General features: G+C 38.5%; 1 pseudogene; it reads right to left on the bottom strand.

Moving 5' to 3' along the window:
* Positions 1 to 3734: 3734 nt before the first annotated feature.
* LOC131400114 (ubiquitin-ribosomal protein eS31 fusion protein-like) lies at positions 3735 to 4207 on the bottom strand (annotated as a pseudogene).
* Between the last annotated feature and the right edge of the window lie 4483 nt (positions 4208 to 8690).

Raw genomic sequence — 8690 nt, 5'->3', positions numbered from 1 at the left:
AATGCAGAGGTAGATTCCAGTGCATAAGAATTTCTTCCAAGTCTTTGAAATTACATACAAAATAAATTTGATGGAGGTTTTTGCTAATTTAACACAATCCTAATAACTGACAGGACTTCAGCAATAAGGCATTGTATGGCAGGAAAAAAAAAGATTCCACACTATCAACAATATTTTTTGATCAACTATAAAGAGGAGGACTGAATTATCTTTTTTTCTACCTGAAAAAAGCAAACCATATTCAAAATAAGTGCACACGAAGGAACAAAGAATATACAACTAAAATGAAGAAAAATATAAAATGTTTCAAGTAGCTTATTACTGAAAATATTATATTTGCCTGGATTTTGTAACATTTGTACTATTTGTCAGCTTCTTAAAATTTGTAAGTCATTGTGCTATCTTTTCTCATTCTAATTTCATATTTATCTTTTATATTTAAAATTTCTGTATGTGTAATTTTCTATCCTTCTTCTTAAGATGGTCATCTAAACTTTATAAGTTTCAATCTCCACGATAGCTGGATTTTCGCCTCGACTTTTCCATGGTTTGCGGTAGAAATATGAGGACAATGAAAATGAAACCCTTCATTTGTTATTGTCTTTGTTCATGAAGATGACAGTGACCATGATCTTGAAGATAAGAATGAGTAGAGGGCAAATATGGGGAATGAAGAGAATTCTGGAAATTTTCAAGACTGCATCTGAAGGATGGGTGAAATTTTACAGGAAATGCTTAATAGACAGTAGGAATCCCCTCTTCTCAGCTATAATTGCAAAGACACTGAGGCTAAAAATGTATGTTTTTATCAGAAATGGATATTAATCAGGGGACGTTGGAAGCTGGGGTGTCTTGAGAAGAATAGGGTGGCAGGAGAGTCTTGTGATTCAGTAGAAGAAATACCAAGTGCTCAGGATTGAAGCCAGACATAAGATAATCTTGAATACTCTAGAAACAGAGGGGGCTTCGCAACATTAGCAATGGGACACTTTTAGACATTTTCATTGAGGGTGTGATGTGATTATCTGTACTTCTGGAATAAACCAACTGTGCCCAGAAGTGCTAATTATCATATTTTTAAAATATTTCCATTTGCCCCTTCTAGAACACATGTGTAAATCTTACAGAAGTTATATCAGTTCAAAATGAAAGGAAAAAGAAAACAACTTTTAAAAATATGAAATTAAAAAGAAATCAGATGTGCTGAAGATTATTCCACAGATGTTTCCATAAAGTCTAGTTTGAAAACATTATTAGTTATAACTAACTAGTCTTCAGTCACATTTGATAAGGGTGAATAGAGAATGAACTACTCATTAGGCAGTATTTTTACATGGCAGAAATTAGCATAGCTTTTCTTTTTCCTCCCCTTTTTTCAGTTTTTGGCCCAAACTTAGCCTATTTCACTACCATCTGCTCGTTTCCTTTGATGTTCTCTATAATAAGTAACAGTCACTTGAGTCTCTAGCTACCATTTGCACAAATAAGACCTGATGGAGCGTTCATAAAATAATGTCGATACTACATCAAATTTCTCTCAACATAGGCCCATGCAGCTGCAACAACTGCAAAGAACAAAAACTGCCTTCTACTATAACTTATACAATCATAAATGGAGTGAAATGTTCTCTTAAAAACAGCCTGGATACTTTATAAAGAGATGACAAATCACCAAATAGTCGTTGTTTCCTTCCTTTCCTTCTTTTGAAGTCATCGGAAAAGTTCTGCTGCCTTGGGGTTTGTTTGCCTATCTTTTGCCCAGCTCTGGTTAGGTTGCAGTATAAATGTGAAAGTATTTGTTAACGATATGCTCTTAAAACCAAGTGACCAGATGAAAATAGATAAGTATTTAGAAAGATAAAAATGTATTTATTTTTTGGTTAATATGGAAAACATTCCTTAAGTATTTTATTATATTTTAAGTTTGAAAGGGACTACTAATTATAATTCAGAACATTCAGTAAAGCTTGGGAACCAAGTCCGAAATGCTGATACTCTGTGTTTGGAAAGGTAGAAAGGAAGAGCGTAGACCACAAGACAAAAGCATATCTGAGGTCTGAAGGAAAGAGTATGTGAAGTAAAGTACAAATCATTCCTTTATTCTCTGAACTTTGTAATTAGAATCTGTGAGTCTAAGGTTATTTAACTACTCTGAATTCAGCAAAATGGGGAGTTCTTATCAGGATGAACACAATAAAACAAAACAAACCCTACATCTTCCGGGTTAGGAGAACGCCCGCGTATCACAAGAAGGAGGAGGCAAGAGGGACGCTTTGACAAAGTCAATGTTACTATCTTCCCAGTCAAAAGGATGTTAAGCTAGGATGGTACAACAGTTAGACACTAAGTTCTAAACATACTACAGATGTGATACAATTACAGGAGAGAAACATATATGTGCAGGTTGACCTTAAAAAGTGGATGAATTTGTAAGAAGAAATATGAAGGTGGAAGATATAGAGAAGCAGATGTAGAAAAGTTTAAAACTGTGTGGGACTCAGAATCTGCCACTGAATCAATAGTGAGCTCAAGAAGCGGTCTAGAAATTTGCTTCCTAAATAGTTTATGGAATACTATCTTTTCCTCATAGTTTATGGAATACTACTATGCAAAAGTGAATTTAGAAAATGTTGGTTTAAACAAGTTAAATGTGTTTTTCTTCTATAAGATACATTGGCAAGTTTAACATAATAATAGGCATTGTGACTTTCCCAACAAACTGATACCATGCAAACCTTTACAACTCTGACCACAGAGCTACTTTTTATAAATGCCTATATAATACTCTGAACTATTAGTCCAGTGCATACAATTTGGAAAAATCGAGAAGTGTCATAGGTCCCAACTAATATTCGATTTAGGCAGCAGTCATGAAAAAGTGGAAGCAAATTGAGTTAGACTTTGTTAGATGGCAGAGTTTGGTAAAATTCCACGAAGACCCTCTAGGCGAGAGTCTTGTTATCCCTCAGCTGCTGGATGTACCTGTTCTTCTCAGGGACACGATCTATCCAAAGGGCACAAATTTTGCTAAGGCACAATTTTACTAAACCTTAAACTCAAAAACTAAATTAAAGAGAAGATGATTACTATCTCTAAGGGTCCCAACAGAGCTGAACAGAGTTCTGAGTGGATTGTAGCCCCGAGGGAGAAGGCTCTTCATCTCGTTAAACATCAAGGTGATGGCCTGGGGAAGAAGATAACTCTGTGGACATGTAGGTATCTGGGATCTCCCTCAAGATTGTCAGAGGCCATGGTTTGCAGTGGTGAAACACGTTTTCTGATTTGGATCACACCGAGGACTGAGGTCTTGACTCCTGGCCAAGATTGGCTCTTGGGCTGGCTGTTGTGAAGGTTCAGGGTCTGGTCAGTTGTTAAGCCCTGGTCAGCTGAAAAAGAAATGGGGGAAAAAAGATGCTAGACAGTAGCCTGAAAAGTTACAATTCAAGAGGACTTTTTGCTAAACACTCAGGAGGGACTGCATCTTCTCTTACAGCTTCTTTCTCCTGCCTCAGCACCCCTGCCCTGCCTGGGAGCTGATCTGCCCAGGACAATTGAAACAATGCCCTTCCTTGAGGCAAAAAGAGGATTTCCAAGGTCCCCTCACAGAGGCAAATTCTATAACAAGAGTGTATAGTCTTCAGAAGTCACACATGTGTACTTTCCTCTCCACCTACTTCGTAAGGAACATTATGAACATGGACAGAATTTTTAGTTTTTTTAGTTCATATTTTTTATTAAGCCATACACAACTTCTTGTCTTCTGGTTTGTTGAAGCAATAAATAAGACAACATTTGCCATGGTAATGTCTGTCAAAGCTGGCCATAAAACTCCACCACCACATTCATTTGAGGGGCACTCCCAACAAAAGCGACTGATTTTGCCATTCTCATCCACCTTATAGAATATCAGGACAGCCAGCTCAACCTTCTTTCTCTTGTGCTTATCTTCTTGGGAGTGGTGTAAGACTTCCTTTTCTTAGTGTCACTGCAAGGTCTCAACATAAGATGAAGAGTGGACGCCTTTGAATGCTGTGGTCAGACATAGTACCTCCATCCTCCAGCTGCTTGTTGGCAAAGATCAGTCTTTGCTGATCAGGACGAATTCCTTCCTCAACCTGGATCTTGGCCTTTACCTTTTCCATTGTATTGAGGGTTCAACCTGGAGAATGATGTTCTTCTCTATAAGGATGTTTGTGAAAATCTGCATCCACCTGAGGTTGAGGGAAAGGAAGAGATGAGTTAGCCCTGGGGAAATAGCAGAGGGTGATGGGTGGGTCACTGGCTGAAGAGTAGACGGAATTTTTACACAATTCTCCTAAATGATTAAACATTTAAGTCTGAAAAGACAATAGCATTATCTCATTGTTCCTGGAGTACTAACTAAGGTAAATACCTTGGCACTAATTTGTATGCTGACTCACTTGGGGTTTACGATATGTCCTATTCTTTTAACTTCTCTCTTTTTTTGTGATTTATACTCTCTTCAGGGAACAGTCAACCCATCCTCCTTGGCAGGATGCGCATGCTAAATCCCACTGCATGGCCCTCCGTGAAGAGCCTGAATCCTCCGACAAAATGCCCTACACACTTTTTAATTGAATCTGAAATATAAATAATAATATCTTTAATTCTGAAAAATGATAACAATAGGAGGGAACTAATGATAGGAACAAATATCAAGAAATGGGATTTATTAACATTGGAGTTTAAAAATTGTCAAGCAGAATAATGCCATTAGATGTTTACAGAAAACCACTTCTGCTACGGCAGTTGTGGGTTGTATTGGTTTTTATTTTCAACTCCGGTCTGTCAAAGGCAGAGAATGTGAGAAAATATGAGGAATGCCTCTGAAAGTGATTGGGCTTAGTGGCCTATCCTGGAAAAGGCAGCTGGAACTTGATGCATCGTTCAGGAACATGATATATATAATAGTTCAGTCTCCCAGTTTGTCCTGTCCGTATAATTCGGCAAATTCCTTTAAGTAGAAGCCCACACAAAAAACTCTGTTTGTTCAAATATTTATTGTGAACATTCTGGCTTGGAGGAAAAATGAAAGGTCAACTTTCATTTTTGACCTTTGGTTATTACTTCCAGGTTACAGTCCTGGGAAGGTTTTGAAATAAACAATAGCTTCACAGATAGACTGTTGTTAACCAGAGAGTATGTGGACCATATATCCCCTTTTACAGGGGGGTTTGATAGTGTGGAGAACACAGGCTGCCTCTGAAGATCAAAGGCACAGAACTGGCATCGACGGCATCGTCATGACTGTGTCCTCAAAACAGACCCAACAGGCCTCCTCCCTCTGCTTGAGAGAGCATGGGCGGCAGAATGTACTGTCATTCAAAATCTCCACAGCTAGAAATGTACTCAGACCACAAATTCAGATAGGAAGATCAAAATGAAAGTAGTGCAAATACCAAAATTAACCAAGAAGAGGAAAAAAACCCCTTGGTATTCCTGTAATTTTCCTCCCAGAAAAGGAGATGAAAGGTTGCATTTATGTTTTCCTTGATTGCATCAAATGCTATAGTCATTGGTTTACAATCATAATGATGTAACTGGGGGTGTCCTTCTGCAAACTGGAATGCAAATACACGTCCCAGTCAAATCTTGGAGGCCACGCTTCGGGACAAAACAAGAAGTGCAGAAACCCAATGTGGCTCTCTCTCCAAGCTGGGGAGAAATCCAGTTGTCTTCAGTCCCACTTCAGTTTTCAGGTTGTAGCTGAGTACAAACCAAGCTGGCACACGGCTATGAGGACACAGTCCTCAAACACCTGTAACAGGAGTTCCTGTGCTGAACATGCTCACTGTGTGCCAGGCATCGGCAAAGTTGTACATATGAACTCACTGATTCCTCACTGCAGCCCTATGACGTAGATATTACTATCAATCCCATTGACAAATAAAGAAACTGAGGCATATAGAGAATAGGAAAATTGCACTAAGGTCACAAAACTATTAATCGGCAGACTCAGGATTCAAACCCAGAGCATTGGACTTCAGAGTCCTCGCCATTAACCACGAAGCTATGTGTCCTCAACTGGCCACTGGTGCCAAGATGCATCTTGCCCAACAGGATTAAAGCTTCAATTCCTGCCAATTATGCATGCTGTTCTCAGGCAGGGAGGCTCCCTGTACAATGGATCTGAGCCCCCCTGGGGTAAGGCTCTTCTGAATTCTTATCTCAGCTACTTCCCTGAGATGTCACTGCACCAGGGTGGATGGGGTGTGGCAGTGGACTAACAGGCAGAGATAGCTGTAATTTGACTGAGCACCAAAGCCCCTCCTGTGGAATGGAGCAGTTAATTACTGCCCAGTTGTTGAGGGCTCATGGTGGGAGTTCTCAGAGGCAGACAAATATGGATTTCTTGAGGCAGATAGTTTAGGAGGCGGAGAGGTGAAGTCACGCTCCCAAGGCTGAGAGGCTAAGACACGTGGTCAGATCTCTGCGGCAGGGTCACTGCATGCTGCAAAGGAACACAGAGGCATTTCAGACTCTTCTCTTGGAAAGGCAGGCCAGGAGGGGTGATGCCAACGACGTGGCATGGGGCTGAGTGCTCGGTGCCATCTACTCTCCAGGGTGTGGTGAGGAGACCTTGGGAGTTACCTATGGCTGCAGAGCAAACCACCCAACTCTTAGTGACTCAGATGACATTGGTGTACAGATTGTCTTGATCCAGTGTGTTCTTCCTCTAGTCTGCCTGGGCTCTCTCATGTGGCTGTATTCTGTCATCCAGGCTGCTTCTCCACACGGTGGTCTCAGTGTTCCCATAGGGTGAGTCTCTTAAAATTATGATAAATAGAAGACAAAGAGTGGAGGGGAGGGGCCGGCCCCGGTGTGCACCGACGCACCGCTTCTCTGGCCATGCTGAGGCCGCGTCCCACACACAGCAACTAGAAGGATGTGCAACTATGACATACAACTATCTACTGGGGCCTTGGGGAAAAAAAAGAGGAGGATTGACAATAGATGTTAGCTCAGGGCTGATCTTCCTCACACACACAAAAAAAGAGTGGAGGTGAAAACATTAAACAGCACACAGAGTTGAAGGATATTATCCACAGACAACATGCCAAATAAATTCTACTAAAATAAATAAAATTCAAAGAGCTTGATACCGGAAAACTTCTAAGTAGAAAAATTAAATAGTCTTCTGGTTTAAAATTTTTTCTCTTTAGAGTTTTGTTGATTAATCATTCAAACTCCAATTACCCATAGATGAATAAAATTTTACTCTCATAAGCTTCACTTAAATTGCCATCAGTCAATCATCTATTGTGAATCATATTTAAATATAAAATGGACTTGCCTTTAAACGGTAAAGGGTTGAAGACATCTCAAAGAATTGACTGGAGTCTGAATGAGGAAACTAGTTTCCTCATGCACTGTGTGTGACAAGCTGCAAGTTAGTCCATTGCTTATAGCCTTGATTCTCTCATCTGTAAGGAGAATACCACAAAGATTATCACAAGAAATAATGAAGTTATTGCATATATAAAGTATCCCTATCAGAGACTCACATAGAGTAGGGACAAAATAAAATGATTACTGCACTGTTTATTATGTTACCATTACCATTATTTTTATTTGCATTTCCTGAAATAGTATTCTGAGGTGTGGAATGAATTATGTAACTTTGGTGTTAGCATTTAGAGGACACATTTTATTTCCTTTAGATTGGGTAGGGCTACGTCTTGTTCATTAATACTACAAATAATTATTAGGCAATTTCTGTGTCTGGCATTCTGGCAGGAAATATAATTTTCTTATGTTTTTGAAGATAATATTTGCACACGTTCAGTACTTAACAATGAAACATTTTATCTTAAATGTGGAGATCAAAGATGTCTTCAGAAAACCAGGGTTACAGTCATTAATTTGAAATAGAAGCATAGAAACATCAGAAAGATTAGTTAAAAAACTAACTGGAATCAGGCATTTTGTATATAAACAGCAATTCAAATATTTCTTAGTAGAAATCCATAAAGATTCATCATAAGGCTATAAATGAAGAAATGTTGAATAATTTAATTGCATTGAAACAAGTAGATAAATAAAAATATAGATCTTACTGTATATCAAACACCAGGTTTCAAATTTGTACAATGAAGAGTTTCAGCGTCTGAGCCACGAAGATATACGGTATTTGCCAAACTTGGAGCAATACACTTGTCATTTGAGAATTGTTTCTTAAAATGTCACTCAACATGTTATTGCATTAGCAACCTGTAGTTAAGCTCTTGCGACACGGGTTTTTTCCTAATATTAACCTGCATAGTTTCATTAGCTACCTGTAGACTTTCTGGACAAGTTCATCATCTAATAGATGTTCACAGTCATAAATCCTATGATACAATAGTAGCTTAAATCATCATTGTGATTGTTACAAAGAAAGATAGCAAATTTTGATAATATTACAAAATGATCAACAACAAACATTTGAGCATCTTGTTTGTTGGACCTTGCACTAATACAGCACATTTCATCTTCATCGTGTATATTGTTTTTTATTATTTACTAAATCCATTTCCATACTTGTTTATATCACTGTGAAGTAAAATTTGGATTTTAATTCTCTTTACTATGGTTCATCTGACTCACTATTGATCTCAGGTTGTTATATACTAATATCAACTGTACTTTTCCCCTTGATTCTCAGTATACTAGTAACAGTAATATGCTTT

The sequence above is a fragment of the Diceros bicornis genome, chromosome 41, assembly GCF_020826845.1.
Source record: "Diceros bicornis minor isolate mBicDic1 chromosome 41, mDicBic1.mat.cur, whole genome shotgun sequence".
Classification (NCBI taxonomy): domain Eukaryota; kingdom Metazoa; phylum Chordata; class Mammalia; order Perissodactyla; family Rhinocerotidae; genus Diceros; species Diceros bicornis.
This window is presented reverse-complemented; position numbering and strand designations above follow the sequence as displayed.